Source organism: Peromyscus maniculatus, chromosome 4, assembly GCF_049852395.1.
Source record: "Peromyscus maniculatus bairdii isolate BWxNUB_F1_BW_parent chromosome 4, HU_Pman_BW_mat_3.1, whole genome shotgun sequence".
NCBI classification, from domain to species: domain Eukaryota; kingdom Metazoa; phylum Chordata; class Mammalia; order Rodentia; family Cricetidae; genus Peromyscus; species Peromyscus maniculatus.
Genome location: NC_134855.1, coordinates 58,633,517 through 58,648,372, shown reverse-complemented (window position 1 = coordinate 58,648,372; position 14,856 = coordinate 58,633,517). Strand labels below are relative to the sequence as shown.

The 14,856-nt window shown below is 39.9% G+C and overlaps 1 pseudogene; it reads right to left on the bottom strand.

Moving 5' to 3' along the window:
* Positions 1 to 11,192: 11,192 nt before the first annotated feature.
* On the bottom strand, positions 11,193 to 12,035 carry LOC102921729 (transformer-2 protein homolog alpha pseudogene; annotated as a pseudogene).
* Positions 12,036 to 14,856: the final 2,821 nt, after the last annotated feature.

The following is a 14,856-nucleotide window of genomic DNA, read 5'->3' as shown; positions in this document are numbered from 1 at the left end:
TCCCAGGATCCATGTAAAGCCAGACATGGGAGTGCACATTTGGCATCTCGGCACTCAAACAGTGAGATGGGAGACAAGAAAATCCCCAAAAGCAGCCAGGCGGTGGTGGCACACGCCTTTACTGACAGCACTCAGGAGTCAGAGCCAGGCAGATCTCTGTGAGTTCAAGGCCAGCCTGGTCTACAGAGCAAGATCCAGGACAGGTACCAAAACTACATAGAGAAACCCTGTCTCAAAAAAACTAAAAAAGAAAATCCCCAAAAGCTCAAGGGCCAGCTGGCCTGCTGCATGCAATGATGAAGACAAGAGAATCTGTCTTAAACAAATTGAAAGGTAAAGAACAACACCCAAGGTTGTCCTCTAACATCCACATGCACACTATGGCATACTAATGCCCACACTCTCATATACAAGCACAAACACGCATGCCCTCATACAAACACATCATACACAAGAGAAAAGATTCACATTTTTAAAATCTAAAATAGAGAAGTTTACTTTTGGCTCACAGTTCTGGTTTAAGGTGGACCACATCTGGTGTAGTCTTTCCAGAATAATCTAAAATGATGCAGGGCATGTTTGCATGTGTGGTCACATGTGTGCATGCACACACAAGAATGTTGGTCTCTGTCCCTCTTCTTATAAAGCCACAAGTGTTCTATCATAGGGTCTCTTCCTTTGAGAGTTTGTCTCATCTTGCCCACATGCCAAAGGCCTGTTTCTAGACAACACAGCCTAAGTGCCCTCATAGTGGGAATTAACATTTACCTCTTGTTTCCAGAAGAGACAGATGATTCAAACAGAAGCTCAGATTGTGACTTCACGGACAGAAGCCTAACCATTTGATGTGTTCTTCTTGGAATCTATAATGTTTCCTTAGCATGTCCTGTCCTTTATTTGAGCTAATTAAAAAAGCTAATTTTCTTGTACCTGAGTCTTCATCAGACATTATATCAAGTCCATCACCGTCTTGCTTCTTATTAATGTCGATGATGATCTATCAAAAAATAATAATAAAGAAAGATAGCATTTGCTTGAAGAGAATAAGAGAGGAAAACTACTCCTTTAGCCCAGAAAGCTATGTAAACAAGCCCTCAATCATTATGGTCTGATGTCTAGATTGAGAATTTTCAGGATTTCAGACTATAATTTCCACAACAAATGATTTTCTGTATTGATTTCACGGTGCTCACAGCAGTACAGTGATCCATTTTTAGACACAGAACAGAGAAACTGGCTCCCTTCCAGGTCACTCCTATGTTAACAACACATCGACAATAATCCGCACAAACTAAGATGAGTTTGAGTGTTTCGCCAGAAACAGAATGTCTGTTGCCTTTATTGTGAATGGCACAACTGCTCCAATATGGAGATGCCACTGATAGATGATACCCTTGTGCTCACTCACACTGAGCTTTGTTTGCGACTTGAACATGATTACAACTGACATCCAATGGAGATGTAAAAACAGCCATGCTCCTTTTTCTTTTTTCAGACACATAATAAGTTTAAAAAAAAAAAAAAAAAAACAGAGGAGTCCAAGAATCTTCATCCTCCACAGAGTGCCCTTGAAGTGAAGGCTTACCTTTACTGGAGTGAAAAGTTGTCCACTGTGGGAGAAAACTAAAAATGTATACGTTGCAGTTAGGCTCTCATTAGACTCATTTTTTCTGTGTGTATGAAATGCCAATCAAAGACGTCAAAATCACCAAATATTTTCTTCTAAAGGTATGGGATGAGTTTCAAATTAGAATAGATGCACTTTTTTCAAGTTCACTTCTGACAATTACATATTGCTAACCTATGCAAGAAATGTTCATTAAAAATAGAAAAAAAAATTAAAAAAGAGGAAGAAGATTCATTTGGACAGGCATTTCTGTTTTAATGGTTTAGGTAGGTTGAATTACAGAATCAAATTGTGCAAGCCTCAGTTGCTAAGATGGCCAAGACTGGATGTCATCCTCAGTGAGTCAGTTCTTGGCTCATTTTCCCACAATGCTCTTATCAAAAAATAATTAAACTTAACCCTGGCCAAGGCCATGAAGCAATATCTCAGTGTATAAATAACAGCTGATTATTGGTAGAGCGAAACAGAGCTGGGAGATGTCACTCATCATTTATAAGCACCAAGAAAAGATCTGTGCAACAAGTAAAATTGCTTATTATTTCACCACCCTTTTGTTTTTTTCTAAAGCATAATAAATATAACTAATGTCTACAAGATATCATTTTTAAATTTGTAGGGAGATAAAATTTAGAAAAATGGAGATTCAAAACTTTCATCAGGTTTAAATATCTTTCAATATATTTGAAAAAGACATTTTATATCTTCAAATCTCATTAAGTTAAAAAGATTTTAAAGTGGGAAGGGGGAAAGGATATAAATATCTTGGAAGCCAAAGAAAAAATCCAGTTTTTAACTGATTAGAGGCATGAATGTCTCTACTTTTATTAGTGTACATTAATTGTGCAAAATAATGGACTTCGTTATGACATTGCTATTCACCCATACAATGTGATCTGACCAAGCTCATTCCCCATTACCCGCCCTTGTCACCATTAGCCCTTCTTGCTGGCCATTTCCCCAAAATATGCCCCACCTTTACTTAACACCATACATAAAATTATTTTCAATCTAGATTCTGACTCTGAGAAAAAGCATGTGGTATTTTTATTTGTGAATCTGACTTATTTAGCTCAATATGATGATCTCCTTCTCCATCCATTTCTCTGCAGGTGACATAATTCTGTGACTCTTTATGTGTAGGTAAAACTCTATTGTGGCTTGTGTGTGTGTGTGTGTGTGTGTGTGTGTGTGTGTGTCTGTCTGCCTGTCTGCGTGTGTGTGTGTGTGTGTGTGTGTGTGTGTGTGTGTGTGTGTGTGTGTGTGTGTGTGTGTGTGTTGTGGGATATTTTGATTGCACTCTGACCCTTCTAAGACTTGCCAATAAAGTTAAACTTTGAATCAGGGATAGAGCCAGTGACTAGCTGACCAGAATTAGCCATAGAGAAGCCAGCAATATGGATAGAAAAGATACATAAGAACGGAAGAATTGGGACTAGAGTTGGAGCTTTCCTTTTGGTTCTGGGATGAGGGAAGAGATGCATCTCTTATTATGTCTCCAGCAAAAAGTAAGATCAGGTAGTTGTCACTCAACCTCTCTGAGCTAGCAAGTTTTTAGCCCAGATTTTGACTCCCAAGTCTTATTGATAAAAAGAACAATAGAGACTTAATTTAAACCTATACTGTGCCCACAGGACTGGAAGCCTCACCAGGCCATGACTGCTGGGCACTGACTGTGGTGTCATGGGGCCAACAACAATAGTTAAAATATCAGTAAATTCATACACAACTGCTAAGCAGACAGAAAAACATAATTTGGCACTCAACATAGGGCACTATATGTAATGAGTTTTTTTTCTGTCCCACCAGCCAGCTCCCAAATAATGACATGTAGACTTATTATTAATTATGAAAGCTTGGCTTTTAGTTTAGGCTTTTTTTTCAACTATCTCTTATAACTTAAATTAACCCATATTTTTTATTAATCTACATTCCACCATGTGGCTTTTACCTCTATCCCATTCTGTATGTCCAACTCATTCCACATCTGGCTGGCATCTCTTCTGCATGCTTAGATTTATTCCCAGTTCCTCTATTTGCCTGGAAGTTTCACCTAGCCTCCCTGACTATTGGTCATGTAGCTTTATATTAAACCAGTAACAGTGACACATCTTTATACAGTGTAATCAAATATCTCACTGTGTGTGTGTGTGTGTGTGTGTGTGTGTGTGTGTGTGTGAGAGAGAGAGAGAGAGAGAGAGAGAGAGAGAGAGAGATTGTCATTATCCATTCATTCATCTGCTATTGGTATAAAAATGACTATTACTTGGCCATTGGAATAATGCTGCAAGAACATGGGTGTATGAACATCTCTGTGTACTCACCTAAATCCCTTTGGACATATACATAGGAGTTATATAGCTGAATCACACATAGAGTAGCTCTATTTTATATTTTGAGAGGAAAGTCCATACTGATTTCCATCATGGCTATACTACTTTTAGTGATTATAAATGTCTCTAACATACCTAAGAATTAAACAATTGTGTAAAACTCAAGCTGAAGGGAGCATCCTGTAGGTACCAACAGGCATTCTGTAGGTATCACTGAGCCATTGATATAGCAGCTACAATTATGGTTCAGTTTCCCTCATCAGATAACTAACAAGTATCTGAACAGTGGGCAGTCTAATCACAGATGGCCCTGGTACCATGGAATGAATATGTTCCCACATGATCCCTATGGTAAAGTCCCAACCTCTGATATGATGGCATTAATAGAAGTACTTGGAGAGGTGATTGTGTCATAAGCATGAATCATGCATAAACAGGGCCAATACCTTTATAAAAGAGATACATGGAATCTCCCCCATCCCTTCATTCAAGTTAGGTTACAGCAAGATGTCCTAACCAGAAAGCAGGCCCTCACCAACTACTATATATTCCAGAAAAATGAGATCAGTTTGTAAAAGGAATCTGTAATTTCAAGTTTACCAAAGCACTATTTATAGTTGCCAAGATATGTTATCAATCTAGATGTCAATGGATAGATAAAGACAATACAGATGTAATGGAATATTATTTAATCACATAAAGGAAATCCTGTTGTTTCTGACAGACCAGGTGAGCCTGGAAGATGTGAGGCTAGGTAAAATAAACCAGGCCCAGAAATACAAATACCATATGATCTAACTCACAAGTAATACTTTAAAACATACAAACAGTACAGTAATGATAACCAGAGAGGAGGAGGTGAGGCACTGTGCAAATTTTAGCCAAAGGATACTAAATTTAGTGAGATAGCAGTAATAAATTCAGAACTATCATACTGCATGGTGACTGTAGATAATACTAACATATACTTGAAAACTGATTAAAGTAATTTAAATATTCTCATCACCAAAACAGTGGCAGAGACAAGAAACTCCTTCCATGAAACATGTGGTAGACCATAAATAAGGACAAGTTCACTTGTGGATTCAGAATTAATAAAAATAAGTTAAAATTTTAAAATAAGGAACCAAGTATTTGTCCCTTAAAGAAAAGGGGAAGTGTCATGCCCCCTTCCCAGTCAGTCAGGCAGCCATGCTTCCAAATCTTGTTATTTAAGTTCAACTTTCCCTGTTTTATCATAGTCTAAAACTCTGCTGTTCAGTTATTTTAGAGACAGACAGATAGATAGATAGATAGATAGATAGATAGATAGATAGATAGATAGATAGGTAGATTTAGTTATTTCCCTCATTTTTTTCTACCAGTTGAATTTAACTGTTTTCTGTGCTGTCCTATCCTTGGGATCACACACTTGAAGCATTAGATTTTGTTCTGTCTTTTACTAACACCTGCTTATATATGCCACTCCACTCATTTGTCCCACCACGGCTTCCATCAGCACACATTCTTTTGGTGATATGCTCACATAATGCACAAAGGCAATCATGATGAGATGGTGTCTTGGATCATCAATGCATCCGCATTTGGTCCTCCTTCTAAAAAGCCGTAAGTATTGTTCAAAAAGCATGAGTACCGATTCCAGGTAAATACTAGGCCCTGGGTGCCAAAGACTCATTTTTCCCCTCCAGGAACCTATAATGGGACGCCAAGTGAAACCATTCTCTGAAAAAGAAACTCCCACCATTGATATATCATCAGAAACAAACCTGACCTCCAGCAAAGCATACTGAGGAGCACAGGAGGAAACATTGAAGGACTTAAGATGGATCCATCTTGAATAAGATTTAAGATAGGTAATGAGATCATGTATGTGAACAGAGCACAATTATACAAATATGTACATATTAATGCATAAAATAAAGATAAAAAGTATGCCAAAATATCAAAATGTTAACTACAATTATCTCTGCATATTAGAATTACAAGTGAGTTTATTTTCTTATGATTTTATATATTTCACAAATCTTCATTGGTGGGCTTTTTAAATATCAGAAATAAGATCTCTTTATTTTAATTGGACTGTTGGTCTTTTTGATGTCTAATTTCTTGAGTTCCTTATATATTCTGGATATCAGTCCTCTGTCAGATGTGGGGTTGGTGAAGATCTTTTCCCATTCTGTAGGCTGTCGCTTTGCCTTGTTGACTGTATCCTTTGCTCTACAAAAGCTTCTCAGTTTCAAGAGGTCCCATTGATTGATTGTTTCTCTCAGTGTCTGTGCTACTGGTGTTATATTTAGGAAGTGATCTCCTATGCCAATGCGTTCAAGACTACTTCGTACTTTCTCTTCTAGCAGGTTCAGAGTAGCTGGATTTATGTTGAGGTCCTTGATCCACAAGGAATCGGAGACCATGGTAAATGAAGACCACATGAGACAAGGAAGAAACAAAGTGCTAAAGAGGCCCACAGAAATCCACAAAGATACCCCCACAAAAGACTGCTGGCAATGGCCGAGAAACAGCCGGGACTGACCTACTCTGGTGATGAGATGGCCAAACACCCTAATAGTTGTGCCAGAAACCCCATCCAAGGACTGAGGAATCTGGATGCAGACATCCACAGCTAGGCCCCCGGGTGGAGCACTGGGAGTCTAATTAGCGAGAAAGAGGAGGGTTTATATGAGTGAGAACTGTTGAAATCAAGGATGTTTAAAGCACAGGGACAAGCCGGGTGGTGGTGGTGGCGGCGGCGGCGGCGGCGGCGGCGGCGGCGGCGGCGGCGGCGGCGGCACACGCCTTTAATCCCAGCACTTGGGAGGCAGAGCCAGGTGGATCTCTGTGAGTTCGAGGCCAGCCTGGGCTACCAAGTGAGTCCCAGGAAAAGCGCAAAACTACACAGAGAAACCCTGTCTCGAAAAACCAAAAAAAAAAAAAAAAAAAAAGCACAGAGACAAATAGCCAAACGAATGGAAACACATGAACTATGAACCAAAGGCTGAGGGGCCCCCAACTGGATCAGGCCCTCTGAATAGGCAAGACAGTTGATTAACTTCATCTGTTTGGGAGGCATCTGGGCAGTGGTACCAGGTCCTGGGCTCGCTGCATGAGATAGCTGTTTGAAACCTGGGACTTATACAGGGACGCCTGGCTCAATCTGGGAGGAGGGGACTGGACCTGCCTGGACTGAGTCTATCAGGTCGATCTCAGTCCTCGGGGGTGGCCTTGATCTGGAGGTGGTGGGAATGGAGGGTGGGCTGGGGGGAAGGGGAGGGGGGCAGGAAGGGGGAGAACAAGGGAATCTGTGGCTGTTATGTAGAACTGAATAGTATTGTAAAATAAAAGAAAAAAATTTAAAAAAAAGATCTCTTCATTTTAATCTTAGGTTCCTATTTACTTAAGACACTTTTTATACAAATATTTTTTATAAATACTCTGTCCAAAAAGGAAAAGGGCACCGCTTTGAAGATATCTAACCACCTGTTCCTCATCCCAGCCTCGCCCCACATCTTCACACTTTCGCACAGCCCTCTGACCCAAGTTCACTTTTCTGCATTGTCACATGTGACACCCATGGCCATGAGATATTCCATGAAGTTTTAACTCAAAACAGTTTCTTGTGAAAATTTTCAGCACTTTATTTGACCTTTGCTTGTGACAATCATTTTCTAGCATTTTAAACATGAAAAACAGAACCACAAAATTTGAAATTCAAGGAAAGCATAAACTCAGTTGGCAAATAAGGTTCCTGAGGCTGAACCCTCCTGATAAAGTATTAAAAACAGGCTACAGACTCCTTGCAAGATAGCTCTGTTCCTAGTCCCCTTTTGTAGAGTAAACTGAGTCCTTGTAGATCCAGCGACTAAATATCTTTGCTAGTTGAATGGCAAATTTTATCAGCTAGGAGCCTGACATGTCTTCCCTCCCAGTGAGTTATGCAAATGTCTGCTGATCACATCTGACACAAGAGGCAGTCATGCATTGACAATTTCTTGTTTTCATATGTCTCCTGTTCTAGCTTGAACCCCACAAAAGAGAAAGTAGTCCCAAACGCTGTTGGCATAAACCAGTGTCCGACACACAGATGAATACTCCATCCAGAGCAGCAAGAACTAACTTTAAATACAACTTACAGCACTGCCTTTTCCTGGAGTTTCCTAGGAAGGTACTCACTTAAATCCTGTCTCTACTCCTGGATTCTTCACTTCGCTTAAATGGCAAATTTTATATAATGGAAAATACTCCACTTTACGGGCAACCGAAGTGTGCTGATTTCCAAATCCAGTGAGGAATTCATGAACAATTCAGGCAAATTCCTTTGTAGGAAGACTCACCTGGCACATTAGGGATCCACTTAAGACTCCTCAGCTTCTGTTCAACCCACACTTCCTTACAGCATTTTCCAACACAATATTCCTTCACACATCGAAACCAGGTTTTTAGCAGTGTTCACATGACCACTTCAAGATCACGAACAGCAGTGCAACCTTTTCAAACAGCATTTCTGTTTCTTCATAATCATTCGGTCACATAAAGATTTGATTTAGATCTACCTCTGTGCAGTATGGGAAATGGAAAAGTAAAAATGAACACATAATGTTATTAATGCAATTGAGGTGGAAATGAGAACTTGACATACCCTCAAAACAATGCATCTTTAGCCTCATTCTGATCCTTGGGCTTAAAAGGATCCCTATATTTATAATTGTGAAGGAAAAGAAGAAAATCACTGTGTTCAAAAGGCTAGAATATACTATCAAGTGTTTCCTTAAAGACAATTTTTTTTGGCCTTGCTTCAACTACCTGGGAACAGAACCTTGCTGAAGCATGCCAGTCTTTCTCAGATGCCAGTCGGGTTCCAGTAAACCGTCTATTAATGCTTTGACATTTTGTTCTCAGATAAAAGAACTTCGTGTGCGCCAGCTCCCCGGGCTCACCTCTCTTTCTAAAATACTGGCTCTTTCCCCCTTTGTCAAGAAGCCAAATGGTTCACTTCAGGCTAGCGGCTGATTTCCCATTGTTCGACTAAAGTTGCCCTTGCCCATTGTGCCCACAATCTGGACCCCAGAGGGATTTGTCACAGTTCTCCAAACCTCTCTCTCCCTCGGCAGCAATTTCTATTTGATTTTTCCTTTCCTTTAGTTTTATAAAAAGAAAACTTCTCACTTCAACACTTCCTGTCAAATTGTCCTTTGATTAGGAGAGGAGGGAAGGGCCTTACTTTCTAGGAACTCGAGCCATCTTGCTGGTGAACATTTGCTCATTTCTTTTTGTTATTACTCAGGGATGTGGAAATGATACTGTTAAAATGGTGTTGCTCCCCAGACTACATTGGGACATCTTCACCAGGACAAACGTCAATGTAATTCCATCATAGAATGACCCACCTTCCATAACACCTTCAAAGCAAGGAGGATAAACAGTCCTTTAAAAATCTGGAAAGGAACGCAAAGATGAAACTTTGATCTCAAAGAAATGGTTCAGCTTTCAAGAAACAACTTATATTCAGTGACAGATCACACAGTCTGGAAGTCTTTCTGAGAGGAGAAATGCATGTTCTTAGTCATGCAGCAACAAAATGACAGCTACTGAGTGTTGATAGCTTTCCCTCATCTACACGGTATATATTGGAGATCATATTTAATATGCAAAGCACTCTATGAGGCATGTGGTTCTTTTATCCCCTCTTATTAAAACAAAACATTGTGTCAGTTTCATATATATATAGGTTATGCATTGTAATCATACCACATTGTCTCTCATCCCCTTTACCCTCCCACTGACTGAACCCCCTTCTTCCTCTCAACCAGAGTCTGTCCTACTTTTACATCTTTTGTTTGCTTTGTTGTTGTTGTTGTTGTTCAAGTCTCCTGCAAGGAGCCACCATGACTTTGTACTCGTGTTACAGTGGCCATGTTATATTCTGAAGACAGCATTTCACACCTCTCCCCATCCTCCAACTCTTACACTCGTTCCAACCCTTCTTCCATGTTTCCTAAGCCATGAAAGGGGTTGCTATAGATGTCCCATTCAGAGCTGAGAATTCAACAGCCCCATATTCTTTAGCCCTTTGATCAGTTATAAGTCTCTGTAATAACCTTTGCCCTATGCAAAAAGAAGCTCCTCTAACTACTACTTTATGGGTACAAACACACACATTTAGAAGGCTCTTTGACCATGTGTTCACTTAGCAACACAGTAGTAGTCATATACGCTATACGTATACGCTATTCTATACGCTAGCAGACCATCTCAGAGAGGTTGCCTAATACCCAATGCCACGTAGCAGAGCCAAAATTTATGTAATGGGAAGGCCAGAATGCAAGAAAAACATCAGACAAATTAACTTTATGTTTGACTCTGTGCATTTTCAATCTCTGAGACTTTTGAAAAAAATACAAAAAAGTGAGAATAAAGATCTCATGAGAATCAAGTTATTCTTTTTTTTTTACATTTTCAAATTAACTTTTATTTGAAATTACTCTTCCCCACATGAATTTTAGGATCCTATCCAATACAATAACCCACGAAACCAATAACCAACCAATACCAAAATTTCTAACAGCAAGTTATACAATTGTTCTAGGTAATAAATAAAGGTTTTCCTTCAGTGATTACGGGAATACTTAAGCTTCTGCAAATTTAACATAAAAATCACACTTTAAGTTCATAAGGTTTAACATGTAACTTCAAATATAACAAGTTTTATAGGAATCTAGAAGCTTTTAATTCCTAAAAGGTGACTTAATTTTTTAGGTTCAAAGTTACATTCTTCATATTTTTCTCCTACAGCTTCAAACTTTCTACACTCGACTAATCGCCTGTTCCATGCCACTCCAGACAAACTTGACATGACTGATCTACTTCAAGTATTATTTATCTTTCCCCAAAGAAGGTTAAAAAGCAGTTTGTTATAACTGAAGATTTCTAATAAAAGGACATCTACTACAATATCCATCGTAAAAACATCAAAAGATCATTTCTTTCCTCATAGTAAAGGCAGAGAAGAACCACCAAGTCTAATACCAGGCTCCTTTCTACTCAGCTGTTCAAGGACTTACATGACAGTTACACCTTTAAGAGTATAACGAAGGGTGGAAAACAGCAACACAACTGGCCACACAATAGATGAAATAAACCAGGTTTTTGTTTTGTTTTTAGGACTAGGAAGCATTGGAAGCTTGGAAATCCAGAAACAAAGGGGGAAGGGGAAAAAGGGGGGTGGGCGGAGAGAACTTGGCCACAACCACTCCATTATTAATAGCATCTTGGGCTATAGGAACGAGATCTTGACCGTGACCTGTATCGACTGTAATAAGGAGAAGGTGACCTTCTCCTGTACCGGTAATCATAATCATCATATCTGTCATAGCCTCGATCATATCCTCTATCATAAAAGAATCCCGTCATCTACCACCACCACCGCCTCCTCCTCCTCCACCACCACTATGAGTCGGTCTGCCCATGTAAATGCCTGGTGTAGGTGTGTGTGATCTCTTGGTGATAGAATAATCCACACGAATTCTTCTACCATCCAGCTCCATCCCATTTGCCCTTTCCATAGCCTCATTAGAGTCATCTATCCTCTCAAAATACACAAAAGCAAATCCACGTGACCTTCCAGTTCGCTGATCATAAACTGCATTGACACCACTCAATGGTCCATATCGAGAGAATACTTCACGAAGATCTCTCTCTGTTGTGTACAAACTGAGGCCAAAGACACCCAGGCAAGTGTTGGGACCTGGATTTGCCCTGCTGCCTGTATGTCTTCCGCGATTAGACATTGGAGAGTGACTCTGGCTTCTTCGTTGACAATACTCTGGCATATAGGATCTACTTCGATATTGTCTTCTATGAGAGTGGGACCGGGACCTAGTGTAGCGTCTATGAGAATGCCTCCTTGACCTTGACCTGGATTTTGATCTTGATCGAGAATGGGATTCAGAATGTTTGGAAACTCTTGATGGACTACGAGATCCTGACCTGCTCTCTGATTTTACGCCAGCTGGAGTTCCCGTTGGAGATTGTGACTGAGAGCGAGACCCTCTGCCCTCGAAGTTGTTCTCCTCTACACCACTCATGTTGGCCAGGAGTTCCCAAGAACTAAATAAGAGACAAGTCTCGGCGCGAGGGCCAACGGCCTAGTCACCCCACTGTCTGCAGTGTGGGGAGGAGGAAGGCGACGGCGACAACGGCCGGTGCGCTCCACTCCCACTAGCTCGCATGCTCCCAAGTTATTCTTCCTGGTGTACTTCCTGAGCCTGTATCTTGTAATACAGCACAGCAGGTGAAATATTACACAAAGCTCTTTTTTGCTAATCGTGAACACAGCCTCACTCCCAGACATTATTCTAAAGGGTAAGTGAATAAAAGTTAGAGATTTCATGAGTTATTTGTAAGTTATCAATGCTATTACAAAAACTTTGTATTTGAAAACATTTATATGTTTTACCATAACTTGATCCATGTAATTCTATTCTCTCTAACTCATTCATGTTTCTTACCACACCATTCACACGGTTGTGGTGGTATTGTGTAATTTCATGTATATGGGTACACAGACAAAGGCATCCTGCACTAACCAGCTGGAGAGAAGGCTCAGCGGTCAAAGGCTCAGCTCACAACCAAACACCAAAAGTGCACCGAACTTACAGCAAAACGGTGCGCACTGGCTGCTAATTGCCTCTGGTTTAGAATCTGTCTTTACTGACGGTGACGAGAAGATGCTGTGGATGTAAAAGATGCTCTTGGTGCAACCCCAACATTCAGGGACCTTTCACCTATAACTCACTTCTCATCTAACATTACAAAGGGAGGATGACCATTCAAAATACCAAGAATCTGTCCCAAAGCATAAAACAGACATATTGTGGTTGATTTTTACTGAATTTCATAAGGTCTTCCCAGCACCGTTTCCCCTCATTAAATAAACCCTTTCACCTTCAGTGAGAACTGCATCCCTACAAATCAAGGAATTAGGCCCTTCATTTTTAAAAATAATTCAAAATTATTTTCCTACATACTCTTCTTTCCCCTTAAGATTTCTAAGTCAAAATGGTAGTGTCAATACTCCTTGTGTTATCTCTTACTTATATTCCCCATAGCACGAGGCAACCTTTAATATGAAAATGAATCCACATCTTAAATCACATAGTTTGGAAAAACACAAACAATCAAATTTGAGGAATAAAGGATTTTGAAAAATAGGAACAGGGCCTCTTTCACTTGTAAAGTCTGGTGGCCTGTCACACAATCAAATGAGGGGCCTTTAAAGGTTTAACTGACATCCTGGGAACCTCTGAGTTTAACAGCATAACATTTTGATAAGAAAAGCTATAAACAGATGAGATACATGTGGATTACGTCTCCCTTGAAATTCTCAGGGTTTTAAAATCCAACAGATGATGTGCTTTGAGCTTTCAAATTCAATGACCCTGAACAGAAATGGGCTCTCCCTCACCTCGGATTAGGAACCGGCCTGGAAACACTAGTCACATTTCACAGCAGCTCAGTGGCTCAGGAAACATAAACAGAGCTGATGCTCCAAATCCACAGTGTGTGTTCAGACTTGTAATCCAAGCCCAAGGGACATATGAGAAGGGTGGGTAAGAAGGGAGCAAAGGAGGCCAGTGAAGCAGAAATGGCCCAGAGCACAGAGTTTATTACACTCCCAAGTCAACAATTCCTTCCTGTAAATTCCTTGCACATTAAAGCAATATCAATTAATCTGACTAGCCCATAAGGCAGAGTATCATCACTTATATTAAATAGACATAAATAACACATTGATTAAAATGGGATATATTTGTATATGAAGCCCCTTTGAACACACCACATTATTAAAGTGTCATTTAGGAAATAAAGGCAGAAATTTCATTAAGGTTTTTTTTTGTTTTTTGTTTTTTGTTTTTTTATGAAAGTGAATCCTTGGGAGGATACAAAACAGTGACCTGAAAACAAGCCAGCAGCATAGGAAGCTGCATACAGAAATACTCAAGATGGAGTATTTCTGTGCTTCACTCCAATGGTGCCACTATGATAAGGGCATGGTTGCCATAGACTTAAAAGTGTATAGGACTTAGCACTGTCGGATAAACAAGTATTCTTCACAGTCTCCTCTGATCCAGGTGCTATACAGCCATACTACATCTCTGATCTCTTTTTATCCTACAAGCTCTGTGAAGTAAGCAGCAGGGCCGGCCTTGTGTATAAACAAAAGCCCAGGATTTGTGGAGTTCAAATCATACATGTATCTCAAGACTGTCCAGAGGAATAAAAACAACACATAAAATGTTCTTATCGGGACAAACAATGTATAAATGTAAATACAATACTGTAAGTCTTTGTGGCTAGTTTGTGATTTGGTATACCATAGAAAGTGTACCTCTTCCTCTCCTAAAGAGGAGATGAGGGTACAGACACACACAGAATGTTAATGACAAGGCCAAGAAAGAAGAAAGCCTTCCACCAACAAAGGAGAGGTTTTGGAAGGAACCAACCACCAGTACACTGATCAGTGATTTCTGGCTTCCCAAATTGTGAGGGAAAAACATGTTGTTGTCATTCTTTGTCGTTGCTTAAGTCCCTAGAACTCTAGCACTTTGTGATGGGAGTACCAGAAAATTATGAAGAGTCAACCAAAATATCACCCCCTATAGTCAACTATCCTCCTCATGATAGACCCTTCACAAAGAAGAGTCAATGCCATGTTTCCAAAATGTGTTTGTTCAAGAACAACAAAGCTAAGTCACAAAGCACCTAACAAACAAGGTAAAATGGAAAAACTGACCCTGGTGGGTTAAAAAGAATGCATGGCAAAGATGCGATATTTTTAGAATGTTTAACTAAATATCCTCAGAGGATTTCAATCTACCATGGAATGAAGGCATCTCAGAGCAGAGA